The following is a 17144-nucleotide window of genomic DNA, read 5'->3' as shown; positions in this document are numbered from 1 at the left end:
CCTCACGGTTAATAAAACACACATCGACCGCCGGATGTGTAATGCTTTTTATTTTACTCTCTGGAAAGGAGATGAACCTCACTTGAGAGTCACAGCGCGCTCCTGGCTGAACCCAATGCTGTGTTACACCCACCAGTGCCCGCCGAGTGCCACACACCTCTGTGTTGTATTCCACCAGCTAGTGCGTATGCTATGACACTCTCTAGCCCATGTGCACTGTAACACCACCCCGTGAATATGTCATGCCACACTTGCCTTCGCATGGGTTATATTGCCCCATCTAACGTGTCACAGTGCATATGCAACGTTACACTCCCCAGCACATATTTTATATTACAACTTTAGAGACTAGTTAGGTTACACAACACTGCCCTGTGCATATTGCGCTCCAAGGTGCATATCGCATAGCACGCGCTAGTGACTGTGCTATCTCTCGCTTTCCAATGGATCTGTCATTGCGCACAATTTATTGCATATTATATTTCACGCCTGGTCATCTTATATCACACTTTTTGGTGCATAGTTTATACCATACACTATATCTAGTTTTCATTTTCAATCGTGCTCTCAGGACTATATTCTATATAACACTGCATTCACCTACCCTTTTCAGGGGCATTATATTTTGCGATGGGGGTGGAGGGTCAGGGGGTGTTTCTGCCAAGTGAGTCCAGAGTTACAGTCACAAACGTCCTCTTCTTCCTGAATAAAAGTGAGATTATGCTGCATACTTTTTCATATTTTAAGTAGTTTGCACACACACATTTTAAAAACAATAAAGTTCCTAATACACGCCTTCTCTGAACAGTTAGCTTGCTTCCCCATCCACCTCCTCCCTATCCTCTGTTGTCTGTATTAATGGACTAGCCTCCTCCCTCCTGCCATGCATGGTCTGATGTGCTGCCTTTGCCCTCCATTTAGCATGATGTACCAGTCCACTCCTCCTGCCCTCTATTGCCCAATTCTATGCCCCATCATTGACCTCCTGCTTAGCCTCTGTGCTTAGCTTGCTGCCCCTATTCTCCTTCCCCCTGCCCTCCGATGTCTTTGTGCATGCCCATCCTTTTTGCCCACCATGTTCCATGTACCTGCCACTCCTATCTACTCTGAGTATTCTTTTGAGCTGCCACACCCCTCCCACCTGCCTAGCATTGTCAGATGACTGTAACCTGTCCCTGCCTGTCCACATTCCATGCCCCTATCCCCTTCCTCCAGTCCTCCATGGTCCATTTTACTGCCACACCCTTCTGCCCTCCCTGGTCTGTTGTGCTGCAACTGCTCCTCCTGCCTGCCCTGCGTGGTCTGTTGTGAGGCCCCTTCCCCTGAACTCTCTTGTCTGTGCCCAGGTCCTGACCCTCCCGTCTATCCTTCATTGTCCTTTGTGCATGCCCCTGCACCCTCCCTCTTGCCCATCATAACCATTGTGTTGCCACTAACCCTCCTGCTTGCCTGTGTGGTCAGCTAGCTGCCCCTGACCCCCTCCCACCTTCCCTCCATGGTCTGTGTGTATGCCATCATAGTCTCAATGTTGCTCTCCATGGTGTGTCTTGCTTCTAGTGCCCATCCTGCCTGACCTCCATGGTCATCTTGCTGCTCCTGCCCTGCCCCCTTGCCCCCCGCCCTCTCTTTCCATGTGCAGACCCCCTATTCCCTCCCTCCTGGCTTGTCTGTTCCATTGTAATGCACCTGATCTGTCCCTCCTGCCCTTTATGGTCTGTTATGCTGCAGCTTTCTCCCCTGTCTGTCCATTATGGTCAGCTAGCTACCATTGCCTCTTTCCCCTCTGTTCTCTGTTGTCCATGTGCATTGTCTTGTCCCCTCACTATTGCTTTCTATGGATTGTTGTGCTGCACTCCCATCCCGCATGCCCTGTGTGGTGTATTATGCTGCTGCAAACCCTGATGCCTGCCCTGTAGGGTCAGTTTGGTGCACCTCTCCATGTCCCTCCTGTCCTCTGTTGTCCGAGTCCATGTCCCTACCTCAATTCCTCCTGCCTTCCATGATCCAATACACCATACTTGCATTTTGAACTTGGTAAGAGGGAGATTTTGAAAAAAAACTGGGGTATTGATTTTCCCATTTGAGTTACATTGAAAAAGAGGAGATTGTAGACAAGAGACAGATCAAATAAAGCCCATTTGAGCTTAAAAACATTGGACGTTTCCTGGCTGAATCGGGTCTGTTGGCATGTATGGTTGTACTACCACTACCTCTTCCTTCTGCCCACAATGGTCTATTATATTGCCACAGCCTCTCTTGCCAGTCCTGTATTGTTGGCTTGTTGCCCCTGCCCCCCTTTTCACTGCCCTCCATAGTCTGTTGCACTGCCACTGCCCTTCCTGCCTGCCCAGTGTGGTCAAATTGTTGCCTCTGCACCCTCCTACCTGCCTTCTCCTCTGCCTCTCAACAGTATCCTAATGAACAACTATATTGCTCACATTCTATATTTATTACAAAAGTGTGGAACGCCTGACGTCATCTTGATGTAATCAAAACTTAATACCTAGAGCATTTACTGTAGAAATTACATATATGAGAGTGTCTTATTTGCACCAAAATTATGGTTAGTGCTCTAAAAAATTAAAATGAGTGCATATTTTCTGAGTTTTCAAATAGCAGCAAAGCACTTTTAAATTATTTGTTATCTTTATGTTTTTTTATCCAGTTGACCACTTGATTAAATGTTGCACTTAGGGGAGAGGATGTGGTGTTAGTTCCAGAGCTGCAGACTTTGCAACTGGCGAACCAGGTTGAAGTTTCTGCTTCAGCTCGACATTCTGTGATTCTGGTCAAATCAATTAATCTCCCCATGTCTACAACCAAAATGAATCTGTTCTTGTGTGATGTAACCAATGCTCATGTAAAGCACTCCAATACCTGAGAAGTCTGCACTATATAAAACTGCAAAAACACAAAAAATAAAAAGTGTTTTGCACACTTCTGTCATTGGGCTACATGTGGGCTACATCTGGGTGATATTTGTGCTGCATTTGGGCTCTTTTGTCTCTGGTGGCCAACTTGGGAGATTTATTTGTTATGAAGTTTCCTAATTTCCTCATTTACTGCAGTCTCCTCAGTAGGAAATGCTTTCAGTTTTTTACTTTGATTCCATCAAGAATGTATTGAGATATGTCACACATTTGCCATAAATTCTGAATGCTAGCACTCTGGTTGCTCATTAGATCCCTGTAGTAAAGCTACTGCTCACCACGGAAGTCTGCTGCTGGTATTAAAAGTGCATGTTTCAGTCTGTATGTCAGAATTTTTTAATGAAATAGAAGTGGATATGAGAAGTCGCTCAAAATGTGCCCTAATTTTTATTTCTTCAGCACTAATCATACTTTCTATGGCAAAATGAACACCCTCATTGTGTTCCTTTTTAAATTTAATGTTTTAAGTGTTACCAGTTTATTCCAATCAAGATGGCTTCAGGTGTGCCATACTTTTGTCATAAGTAAGACAGTAAGCACTCTAGTTGTTCTTAAGAACACTGTGGGACATTCTGTCATTGGGCTATACTTGGGCTACATCTGGGTGATATTTGTGCTACATTTGGGCTCTTTTGTCTCTGGTGGCCATCTTGGGAGACTTATTTGTTATGAAGTTTCTTAATTTCCTCATTTACTGCAGTCTCCTCAGTAGGAAATACTTTCAGTTTTTTACTTTGATTCTATCAAGAAGCCATTCAGATGTGTCACACATTTGCCATAAATTCTGAATGTTAGCACTCTAGTTGCTCATTAGATCACTGTAGTAAAGCTACTGCTCCCCAGGGAAGTCTGCTGCTGGTATTGAAAGTCCATGTTTCAGTCTGCATGTCAGAATTTTTTAATGAAATAGAAGAGGTTTTGAGAAGTCACTAACAATGTGCCTTCATTTTTCTTTCTGCAGCACTAATCATACTTTCTATGGCAAAATGAACCCCCTCATTTTGTTCCTTTTTAAATTAAATGTTGTTAAGAGTTACCACTTTATTCCAATCAAGATGGCTTCAGGTGTGCAATATGTTTAGCATAAGTAGGACTGTTAGCGCTCTAGTTGTTCTTTAGAACACTCTGGGAAGCTGCAGTAGAACACAAAGGAATCAACTGACAGTCTCTGCCCTTGTTGGATGTACATATTTTACTGAGAATGTCAGACTTCATTCTCACATGACTGAGAAAGATAATGTGAATTTACAGAAAATATGCTCTCAGTTTAGCTTATAGATCACCTTCCAAACCTCTGTGGGAAAAGCATGAGAAAATAGTTTTCTCTCAAACATGATTTATGATATCCCTGCAGAAGGCTTTTTCACATGGTAAAATCACCTTAGAACACACCACAATTCCTAAAATGTGTATGGTACCATCAACAAATGATTTATAATGTAACTAAAGTCTTCAAACCTTCTATTAACTACAGTGCTTTTTAATGAGGTACTATCATGTATATTGGTCCCAAGATGGCTGCCAATACTTCTTGGATGAAGTGCTGACAGCCAATCAGATCTCACGATGAGATGTGTGGTTAGGCTCCGCCCAGATATATATGTGATTTTACTTTTGATTTTCTCAGGAACTACTGAACGGATTTACACCATTTAACCAAAAGGCACGACTCTGAACCAAGGGCTACCTTTTTGCCAAATTTGGTGTAATTCCGTTGAGCAGTTCGGGCTGTAGCTGCGATTAAAGGTTCCTATGGAAAATTGCATGGGGAAACCACGTTTTGGGACCCCCCTTTTTTCTCGGCCCCCTCTTGACGAATCACCCCAAGACTTTCAGGATAGGAGCGGACCAGAGTGCCCGACAAGTTTTGAAAATTTCGCAAAGATTCGTCAACCGGCGCCAAAGTTATTTCAACTAGAATGTTGCGGATTTCCTATGGATAATAGGTCCTAACTATAACTACCTACTGGCGACTGCCAGTAGGTAATATATATATATATATATATATATATATATATATATATATATATATATATATATCTATATATATGTTGCAACAATCACTCCATCAGGAAATGACACGAACTCCTCTTAGGTGGCAAAACGAAATTTATTTTCGGTTCTCACTGCTCTTGGTCATGACGCGTTTCGGCCGTACCGTCGGCCTTGTTCACATAACAACGCCATAGCGGGAAAACTCCAATTTAAATGTTTTTTTCTCTCTTTCAAACCCAGTGTCACATGATTACTAGACATAGAGAATAGACTGCGACATTTTTACACATACTAGATTTTGGAAAACAGACTAGGTGGTATCTCTCCACATTAATTGCATATTACTACATAAAGTGGAAGGAATAACATATATATACACCTTTAAATACACATTTACGTATAAATAAATAAATAAATACATAAATACATTTCAGTATAAATACAATATAATTCACTATATGTTAAAATCGTTTTCTTAAAATGATGGCATAAATGCGTAATTTAGTGAGTCTTAGATGTGTGGTTGTCCACCTGATCTTAATTTCCATCAAAACTCAACTATGTGTATGTGAAAAGGGATGAAGGTGTCACAGAAAAAGACTCTACTTCATAATCAAAATCACCCATAAACCAAGGAAAAGTGTAAAAAACATTCGATTGACCCCTCAAATGTGCAAAGTTGCGAAAAGTGCATAGTGCAGATATTCTAATAGGAATTTAATTTAATGCACCGTCAATGTTGGCAAGTACATATTAGTACATGTAATAGAATGCTTAAAGTACTGTACAATAAAAATACCTATTTATTATCACAACTAGTGTAAAGATAAAAAAGAAAATTAAAGTGAGAAGTGTCCATAAGTAAATTAAATCAATGGAAACTTCAGAGGGGCATAAAAATCCCAATATGTATGTCCCTACGAATTGACCACACTTGTCTGCGCTATATGTCAAGAGCGCAGACAAACTCTGCGCCCAAGACCTCAGGCAAATCTGGTTACATCAATTTCAAACGGAGACAGAGGCGTAAAGCAAATTCCAAACGAGCAAAGACAAGGCAAAAGGAGGGGACGGGGATATTGGCGAAACAAACAATAATTGATGAGCAGGTAGAAAATACCATAGTGAACCTATCCAACATCGAGCTCACAACACAGGAGAAAAACATTCTAAGATTGGGTCTATCATTTGCTCCGTGCAATAACTTTGATTACGCTACAACAAGAATTGATGTATACAAAGGAGTACGTAAATTGAAACTAAAAAAGCATTTCCTTATAAATACACCCAACCAAACAATTATGGGTGATATCTCTACTCGGATACCCAACGGGGATCGAACACACTAACCCAGTCAGATACATCACTTTTACAAATTATGCAGGATCTCAGCAATGAAAGTAACCCAACTGATCTAACTCTTAAAGCAAGTCCATTTAAACCCAAATCCTCCTTTAACCCAATCATGATCAGAGACTCCATCGATATCTTCCATGAAGCGGTGACCACCCAAATGAAGGAGTTGAACAGGAAAATACAATCTAAAACGAAGCATTATAATAAAGTTGATCAGCAATACAAGCAGTTAACATCTAAATTACAAAAAAACAACAAAGAGATTGTAATTCGTAACAGCGATAAAGTTGGAAATATTGTCATTTGGCCAATGAGTGCATACAACAAGGAAGCATATAAGCAACTCAACGATCGCACATGTTACACACGAACCACTATTAGTAACATGAAAATCACCTATAAAGATTTCCACCTTAAGCTCAACAAATGGAAAAATGCTAATCTGATCAGCAACGATGAATTTAAATTCCTAAAAAATGACAGTCCTACTACACCAACTATGTACTTTATCCCGAAGATTCACAAAAACTACAACGATCCTCCTGGTAGGCCAATCATCAGTGCCAGAAACAGTCTGACGGAACACACAACCAAATACATTGACTATTACCTGCAGGAGTTTGTACAAGAATTACCATCTTATGTAAAAGATACCAGTGACTTCCTCAGAAAAATTTTGAACATTGTGTGGCAGGACAATTATTTGCTTATTGCATTAGATGTAACATCTCTATACACTAGCATTGAACATGTGTCTGGCTTAGCAGCGATCCAACATTACCTTTCACAAAGATCTGCGCAGCATCTAGAACATAATCGCATGCTGGTTGAAATGACAGAATTTTGTTTACGTCAACTGTACCAGCAAACTAGAGGCGTAGCTATGGGGGCCAGCTTCTCACCGAGCTATGCATGCCTGCATATGGGCAGATGGGAGGAGCTGGTCCTCAAGAAAGAACACCAAGAATATGTCAATACTAATGTCAAAGTATGGTTAAGATATATTGATGATCTTTTTGTTATTTGGGAAGGTACTAGCCAGCAAGCTAATGACTTTATTGAAAAGATTAATGCTAACAACATGAATTTACAGTTTACTGCCACAGTCAGTGCCACACAAATTGAATTCTTAGACACCCAGGTGTATATAAAGAATGGCAAAATTGAAACCCGTCTTTTCAGAAAGAAGACGGCAGGCAACTCTACACTTCATGCGTCAAGTGCGCATCCTAAACATCTTATCAATAGCATCCCCTATGGGGAAATGCTAAGGATTAGACGCATTTGTAGCAACAATGATGATTTAGTGGTAGCACAAGAAGCAAGCAAACTTCGCTTCAAACAACGTGGCTACCAATCACAAGTCATTGATAATGCCATTAAAAAATCTATGATGTTGAGTAGAGATGAAGTCATAAGGGACAAGAAATCCGTAAACATTTTGACTAATGCAAGCTCCACTAATACCATAAGTATTAACACTAAGGAAGACAATGAATTTCGTCTGATTGTGCAATATAATCAACAGCACGAAGCGTTAAACAAAATTCTTCAGCATAATTGGCCTTTGGTACGAAGTGACCCAGTGATAGGACCCCTGCTACCGCAGAGGGTGTCCATCACTTACAGCTGGGCGCCCTCAATGAGGGATTTACTTGGCAGAACAAGCCCTGAGGTGATTGATAGCAATAGTTGGATACAATCCATGAAAGGATTTTTTCGATGCAAAACATGTAAAGCATGCATCCAGGGAGTGAACACCAACAAATATCAAACCCCTTTCAGCGATCACAATCACGTTATTTCCAAGCTACTCATGTGTAAAACTGAATTCGCGATATATGTACTTACATGTCCCTGCAAGCTGCGCTACATTGGCAGCACTAAGCTACCCGTGTACAAACGTATCCTTCAACACCTCAGGGCCATCACAAATCAGGACAATACCTACCCCGTCGCACGACATTTTAAAGAATGTAATCAATCCGATAATCGCAAAGTAAAATACTTTGTAATTGACACCGTACCACCAAGCAGGAGGGGAGGCAACCGAGAGAACAAACTTAGAAAACTTGAAACTCGGTACATTTTGCAGTTAGATACCAAGCACCCTGCCGGCCTCAACGCTACTGAAGATTTATACACATGCTTGATTTAACTCAAAGAGAGGAAATATGTGGTCACCACGTGATTTGACTATATATAGCATTCAATGACATTTTCTATTTTAGATTCAGAATATTCAGTTTTAGCACCCATCACTGACACTGGTATATAGAAAACATTTTTTAAGTCCTATAAGTTCGCAAAGGGAAGACAATAATAATTTTTTATGTGGTTATGTCTTTTGTACAACTTTTTTAAGGTATTAATAAGATTTTGAATTCTTAGTCTTTTAATATATTTATTGTAAATTTGTTCTTAAATTGGCACCTATCCATATGTCACATTACAGGGATAGGTCAATGGATAGATAGTATTTTTAAGGTTTTTTAACACCTTTTTATCTATTTATTAGCAATTTGCACTATGCTACGACACTGACTTATATACATTTTACATATGACATTTAGTCTAATATGTTTAGTCGTAGAAGAACCTTAGTTGAATTTGCATAAACTATGTATCAGCATTGATGCACATATTACGTTCCCTTTGATCTAGGACTACATCGGTGTCAGGCAGTATTTAATCTCCTAAGTAGAGGGCGAATGACCTCATTGGAGTATCGGTGCATTAAGGCATGGATATTTTCTCAATAAAACAACCAAACTTCTAAAATATATTGGCTATAATACACGAACCCAAGGTGATATTACAATAACTCTCTCTACCTTTCCACTTGTCATTTTGCCTATACTAGAGCGCTTGGGTATTAAAACCATGATCCAATAAACATCAAGTATCACCTAACTAATGTAACAAATAATTCAACCTCACTGAATTATCGCGTTATTGCGCAGCACATACTCCAGGTTTCTTTGCATTTATATGGCACTTTACACTGAAGCACTTTTTTTCAAGAACAATTGTTGTTATTTATTGTTATTGATTTTACCTTGATCGTGACGCAAAAAACAGAAGATAAAACATCAATCATGTTTGAAGACAGTACACTAAGTAAATATACATGTGATATAGTTTCTCAATATTTTTATGAGATTGTTACAAAATATATACTCAGGTTGACATTTTATGTAATTTTACCTGTCTCGTCACCAATATATGCTGTTCTTGTTGTTTATGTCTATTACGAGATTATCGCAGCAAGCTGATCACGTGGTCACGATCATACTGGCACTGTCACTTTAAAAAGGTGTTATCTCTCTTAGACCACTGTCATGTGATCAAGGCTCAGGCGAGCCGAAACGCGTAATGGCGCCAGAGGAATAAAGATTTTTTGCACTACAAGTTGGGTCCGTGCCTTTCTCTTCAGGAGAGCCGCTAGTTTGGAAAAGCTACGGAGGAAAAATCGTGATATATATATATATATATATATATATATATATATATATATATGTATATATATATATATATATATATATATATATGAACATCAGAGAGTTGTCCCCTTAGTAGAAGCCACACAGCAAAAGGTAAGTTTTCAGCGGTTTATTTGGGGAGAGCTGACGCTGCAAAGTGAAGACAAACATCAGGAATCAATGTCAATTCTGCCGACGCGTTTCGTGCGCTGTGCGCACTTCTTCATGGCTTGACGAAGTGAGAACGGCAGGAAAGTTCAGGACACCTGTATTTAATTACGATACAAGCCCATGTGGGCGGAGACAGTCCAACTGCCTGATGGTTATTGTAGTGCCTGCTGATGTATTCACAGTGGAATCTTTGCCGATAATCACAAGTAACATATAATAAAATCCCCAGTGGGTCGATGAAGGTTTCCATCAGGGCAGCGACACCATCTGACTCTCCTCCCCGCACCTTCTGCTTCCTATGCTGGCGTCGGTTGGCATCAGCACACGGACCACGAAACCATGGCAGGGCTTCCATCGCGGCAGGACTGGCTGCATCAAATAAACATCAGAGAGTTGTACCCTTAGTAGAAGCCACACAGCAAAAGGTAAGTTTTCAGCGGTTTATTTGGGGAGAGCTGACGCTGCAAAGTGAAGACAAACATCAGGAATCAATGTCAATTCTGCTGACGCATTTCGTGCGCTGTGCGCACTTCTTCATGGCTTGACGAAGTGAGAACGGCAAGAAAGTTCAGGACACCTGTATTTAATTACGATACAAGCCCATGTGGGCGGAGACAGTCCAACTGCCTGATGGTTATTGTAGTGCCTGCTGATGTATTCACAGTGGAATCTTTGCCGATAATCACAAGTAACATATAATAAAATCCCCAGTGGGTCGATGAAGATTTCCATCAGGGCAGCGACACCATCTGACTCTCCTCCCCGCACCTTCTGCTTCCTATCCTGGCGTCGGTTGGCGCCAGCACACGGACCACGAAACCATGGCAGGGCTTCCACCGCAGCAGGACTGGCCGCATCAAATAAACATCAGAGAGTTGTCCCCTTAGTGGAAGCCACACAGCAAAAGGTAAGTTTTCAGCGGTTTATTTGGGGGAGAGATGACGCTGCAAAGTGAAGACAAACATCAGGAATCAATGTCAATTCTGCTGACGCATTTCGTGCGCTGTGCGCACTTCTTCATGGCTTGACGAAGTGAGAACGGCAAGAAAGTTCAGGTCACCTGTATTTAATTACGATACAAGCCCATGTGGGCGGAGACAGTCCAACTGCCTGATGGTTATTGTAGTGCCTGCTGATGTATTCACAGTGGAATCTTTGCCGATAATCACAAGTAACATATAATAAAATCCCCAGTGGGTCGATGAAGATTTCCATCAGGGCAGCGACACCATCTGACTCTCCTCCCCGCACCTTCTGCTTCCTATGCTGGCGTCGGGATTTTAGTATATATATATATATATATATCAGCATGGTATTTCTGTTAGAAACAAATACGTCTATCCAAGACCTTGATAAGGGTTTAACAAAGCGCGGTAATTCTGCTCAAGTTATATGCTAAACAGGATTCATTACATCATATCCTCTTTATCTCGCGCTATGCATTGTGGTAATTGTAGTGCATGTGATTAAAAAGACTCCATTACGCGGATTACAAATGTATGCAAAAGTATGTGTGAGTGAAATGTCAAAATTTAAACATGATAATACATTTGAAAATGAAACCGTTATCTGATCCAGGGCAAAGAAATTTACCTGTAGCACAACCTTATGTAAATGTATAACAGCCCTTCAAAAGTGGTTTTGATAACTGTTTTCAAGCAATCTTTGGTCAAGGGCTCAACCTCTCAACTTCAATAAATTGTTAGTCCCCCAACCAATTTGCGTGCATCACTGTTTGCAAACCTTGGATGATTGCTAATAATCTTTTCTATATCATACAATATGATGTTGTACAATATAATATTCCAATTAATATTTAAATCCTGCCCTCCAGTGGGCTTATTTTATATTTATGAGCATCAGCTGTTTATCGCACATTTTGCATTTTATATTGCGCACAAACTTTTTAATTCTGGATATTGGGCATAAATTATTCCCTACATGTAACAAACAGTTTTAATTTAATTCTGGAACACATACAAACATCTTCTTATGTCACAGTGTAAATCACATGTGATTTTTGTGAGTGCACGTTAAAAACAATATATCAGAGAGGCTAGAGTGCAGATTTTGTCTATACAGATACACATGTATATATCTCTATGCACACATGTGTATACGGGGTAGTATCTCTCATTATAGATGCAAATGCATCTCTTCCTCCTAATAGTACTGTTTGGATTTCATGATCGGAAGGCTAAAATGTGGCGTGATTCTTTCTGCCTTAAAATTTGTTCTCTGTCACCACCTCTCATGTGGCGTTCTACCATCTCTATTGCGTAAACTTTAAATTCTTTCCAATCTCCTCCGTGGCTTGTTTCCATGTGTTTGGTAACTGCGTTGCTTCGATCTGTGTTAATCGTTGCCCTTACGTGTTCTAGTATGCGCTCCTTGAGTTTGCAAATCATGCTCCCCATGTATTTTAATGAGCAGGGGCACTCAATTATTTAGATGACATACTGGCTTTTGCGGTTGATTAACTGATTGATTTTCCACAATTTTTTGTTTGCCATGCGAATCTCTTTGGGGTTTTGAGCAATTTGATACACTTTACAGTTGGAACATTTATGGAACCCTTTTGCTTTCAGCCACACATCTTGTTTTTTTGTTTTGAAGTGGCTGTGAACCAGTTCATACTTCAGGTTTTTTGCTCATCTGAAGGCAATGCTTGGATGGTTCCCTGCAATTGTCGACATTGTTGGATCTAGATGCAAAATGTTCCAGTGTTTTCGTAGGATGTTGGAGATTTGTTTCGATTCAGTGGAGAATGTTGTAATTTTACAAATGTTGTCATTGTTTGTATCAGCAAGTCGCTCGTTATTTTGTTCTTTTATTATTTCTGATCTTGTTTGATTGTATGTCCTTTGTAGGCAGGAGGCTTTAACCTTTTTGTTGTACTTTCTTTTTTTGAAGCTTTTGGTGGTTTGTTGGCTGTTTTTCTGCCATTCCTCCTCTTTAGAACATATCCAGCGTATCCTCAAGAATTCACCATATGGGATGTTCTTGATTAGTGTGGCTTCCGCATTGAGAGTTGCGTTGCTTGCGGTGGATTTACGATGTAATGTAGTGTGTACTTTTTTTCAGGGATATAGATCTCGGTGTCCAGAAAGACCACCTGACTGTTACTGATTGTATATGTGAAATGTAGGTTGGTGTTGGGATTATTCAGAATTTGGAAATATTCTTCAAACTCTTCATGGGAGCCATCCCATATTATGAAAAGATCGTCTATGTATCTCAACCACATTATGGTTTTATTCACAAACCTATCATTTTCAGGGTGCCATGCCAGTTTTTGCCTCCACCACCCCATTGTTAGACACGCGTAACTGGGACTAAAAGAAAAGCCCATCGCAGTTCCGTTTTTTTGCTCGTAAATTTCTTCCCCAGACATGAATATGTTTTGTGACAAATATAGTCTAATCATTTCCATTACCATTGTGTTGTGATAAGCAAAGTGGATGTTACGTTCTCTGAAAAAGTACTCACATGCAATCAATCCAATCTTATTTTTGATGTTCGTGTATAACGAGATCACATCCATTGTGATTAATTTGCATGTTGGTAACCATGAAATGTCTTGAACAAATCGTAGTAAGTCACTCGTGTCTAGTAAATATGATGTTAGCCTTTTGACATATGGTAACAAGTAACCATCCACAAAATTTGCAATAGGTTTGAGTAGAGACCCCTTTGCAGAGATAATGGGTCTCCCTGGTGGTCTAGTTGAATGTTTGTGGATCGTGGGGAGGAAATATTTGTAGCTGTTGTTGGATACTCTGTCGTCAGGTGTTGTGCTTCATCGTACTCAAGTAATTTTTGATGCAACCAAACCTGTAATATTCTGTCTAGAATCTGTATGTATTTGGCTGTTGGGTTTTGCTTTACTTGTTCATAATATTCTGTATTTTGTAGTTGAGAGTGTGCCTCTCGAATGTAGAAATCCCTATCCATAACAATAATGTTTCCACCCTTGTCGGCCATTTTTATTTCAATATCTTCCTATTTTTTCAAAACAATTAGAGCATTGCATTCCTTAAGTGTCAGGTTGTATCTATATTTTTGTTTCTTCAGTTGATGTAGATCTTTGATCACTGCTTCGTGAAAAGTGTCTATTATATTTCCAGTTGGTAATTGTGGATAGAATTTTGATTTTGAATTTTTACCACTGGTGCCAGCATCCAATTGTGGCCAGTTCTTTGCTCTGTGAATTGGGATCCTGATCCAGTTCCATCAGTGTTATGAAGTCACTAGAGTCATTTGCTGCCAGACTCATTGTTGGTTTTTCTAATTGTTTTTTATAATCAGCCAGATTTTGATTGTCTTGGCAAGTTTTAGTTTTCAAACATATTTACACATATCTATCCTGGTTTGTGCCTGGTCCATTGTATTGGTGGGACGGAAGATTAAACCACGTTTGAGGACTTGAATTTCCAGATCAGTAAGAGGTTTCTTCGATAGATTGATTACTTCCACTTCTGTTGACCAATTATAACTACCTACTGGTGGCTGACAGTAGGTTATATATCTATATCTACACACACACACACACAAACACAACCACACACACGCACACACACCCACACACACACACACACACACACACACACACACACACACACGCACGCACAGACACAGCATTTCAGCCAACTGCCTCTATCTATTGGCATATTGTTGTGTCATTCACACTTGTCTACAGCATACAGCATGGGGCAGTGGGTCAGCCCACTTCAACCATTGACCAGCGTTAAAATGAGTAGTAGCATTTGGCTCTTTTGCAAGGATCTTAATTGCACGCAAATTAAAGCACGTCGCTGCCAGGAACTATTATGGCAATGTGTGCTGCTTACTTATTGAGACAAAAAAAAATCTAGACAGTTTTTCTCTTTTTGAATATATAGAAGAGGGACAGGCAACCTCCCCGACAATAAAAGTTTTCAAAATCCATGTACAAACCAAGCAAGAATGGACAAAGTCAACATTCTGGCAGCCAAAGCCATTCCTGGTGGCTTTGCCAATGCTTATTTAGATTAACTTTTGATCTCCTTGAGCTACAACCAAAATTAAATTTTGCCTGCAGCAGATGGTGAATTGTGTTCCAAGTGTTGTTAATTAATAACTGTGTGGAAAACACTTCAGCTGTCCAATCATACATTTTCAGTGGCTTTGGTTATATGTCATACTTGTGACTGCATTGCCACAAGCAACAAACATGATATTTGGGTAATTTCATTTTAAATGGGGAATAACATGCAGAAAGTGAATATGTACATGTTTCACTGTTTTAGAGCCGAAAAGTGTAAATTATTTATGTTTGTGTTAATGGAAATGCATTTATTACGTGACATACCAACGTGCTTTAGTTTGCAAAAGTGTGTTTAAATATACAGTATTCTACCTTCTAAACATTTAGCACAACCTTTCACAGTTTACCATCTTCTCTGTATAAGGATAGGCGGACCGAAAATGCAGATAGCAGAGAGGTGGAAGAAAACTGGGGCTGGTTTCACAGACATTTGCAGATCATTACAGGGAACCTGTATTGTACTCAGGCGGCAAAATGACTGGTTCCATTGCTATTCCAGTGAAACTCTTTAAGACTTTTTCCAGTATTCTGGTTCAGATGTGAGAGCATTTGCCTAAAAATTGTTCCACATAAAAAATGTGCCCTACAGTTAGTCTATAAAAAATTTGACTCATTGAAGGTAATAATAGAAACTCTACACTAAATGGCATGATGTTATTAAAAATTAGATTTAGGATATGATATTTATGTCAGATGATATTTCGATACTGTGACATTTAACCCTATTCCTTTAATTTACAAATCCTGGAGACTCGCAGATAAATTAATGTCTTTCCTAATCTTGGCCAAGGTTCTTGGAAGCAGATTATAGCAATACATGTAGAAGAAAAGAAGGGTAATACCATGACTGCATGTAATGTCACTATTGGCAAATTGCTAGTATGTCCAATACTGATAAGATGTAAAGATAAAAATGCTTCTGTATGTCTGATGTGCTTATTCACTTTGTATAGCAATGCCTGTCTCTTGTTCTACTTTTCTTACTGTTGACAACAAGAGTGTATATCCAATAGTGTGTTTCTGTAGAGGCTGATAGCCCCTTAGCATATGCTTTCAGAGGTTGGTAGTTCTGAAATTAGCTATAATGACACTGAAGTTATGAATTGTTCATTTAAGGAATTACTCCAGCCTCCCATATACTGCAGGTCAAGAAGCTAGGGAACAATTGCTAAGGGCCCTGCTAGTCTGTGTTTGTTAAGGTTTTGACAAGTCCTGGATCAGTGTGAGAAACCTAGACACATCAGACTGAGCATGTGAAGGCCTGTCACTGTACCAACAGAACTGCCATCCCTCCACCATTCCAGTATACACATAATGCACCTGCAGTCTTAAAGCACCCATGTTAAAAACACTGTTAATAGGAGTTCACAATATTTTACTATGCTCAACCCAAAATAATCCTAATGCCATAACATTTCAGCACCGATCTCCAAGGCCAAACATAATTAATTTAGGCCGCAACAAATGCTATATTATACATTGTTATATTATTTATTTCAGGTCAGTCATCAAACACATCCACAATACTCAGAACTTCTTCACTGAGAATAACCTTGATATCTTACTTGTTATAGAGACCTGGATCACAGACTCCAGCATCCCAGCATTCAAGCCCATTGTTCCCCTGAACTATACTCTCATCCATGTCAACAGACACCTATGAAGGGGATGTAGGGTAATCATTATACACAAATATATCCTCAGTACAACACAAATGCCCTCCAACATGTCACGAGTCTCCCCAAACAATGCATACACACTCCTGACATGCTAACTCTCACCACATACTAATAAAACTTCCTTCTAATACTTACTATACATTTCTAGCTGACCTTTTACGTAACTCCAACCATATCCTACCAGTAGGTGAGTTAAGCTTCTGGCTTGATGGCAATTCCATCCCTTATGCACAATAATTCATAGACTTATTTGGAAACTTAAAGTCTGATTCAATAAGCCTCCTCTAACAAAAACTACTTCCTTGACACTTTTCTCCAACAGGGAATAAAATTAGCCAGCAAATAAATGGTTGTATTTCAGAATATTCTGTAGGAACCTGTTGTGCTCCAAAAATACCATAGCCAAAATATTTTCTACCACCTTATCTTGAAGGTAAGTGACCGA

This window comes from Triturus cristatus, chromosome 10 (assembly GCF_964204655.1).
Source record: "Triturus cristatus chromosome 10, aTriCri1.1, whole genome shotgun sequence".
Taxonomy (NCBI): Eukaryota; Metazoa; Chordata; class Amphibia; order Caudata; family Salamandridae; genus Triturus; species Triturus cristatus.
This window is presented reverse-complemented; position numbering follows the sequence as displayed.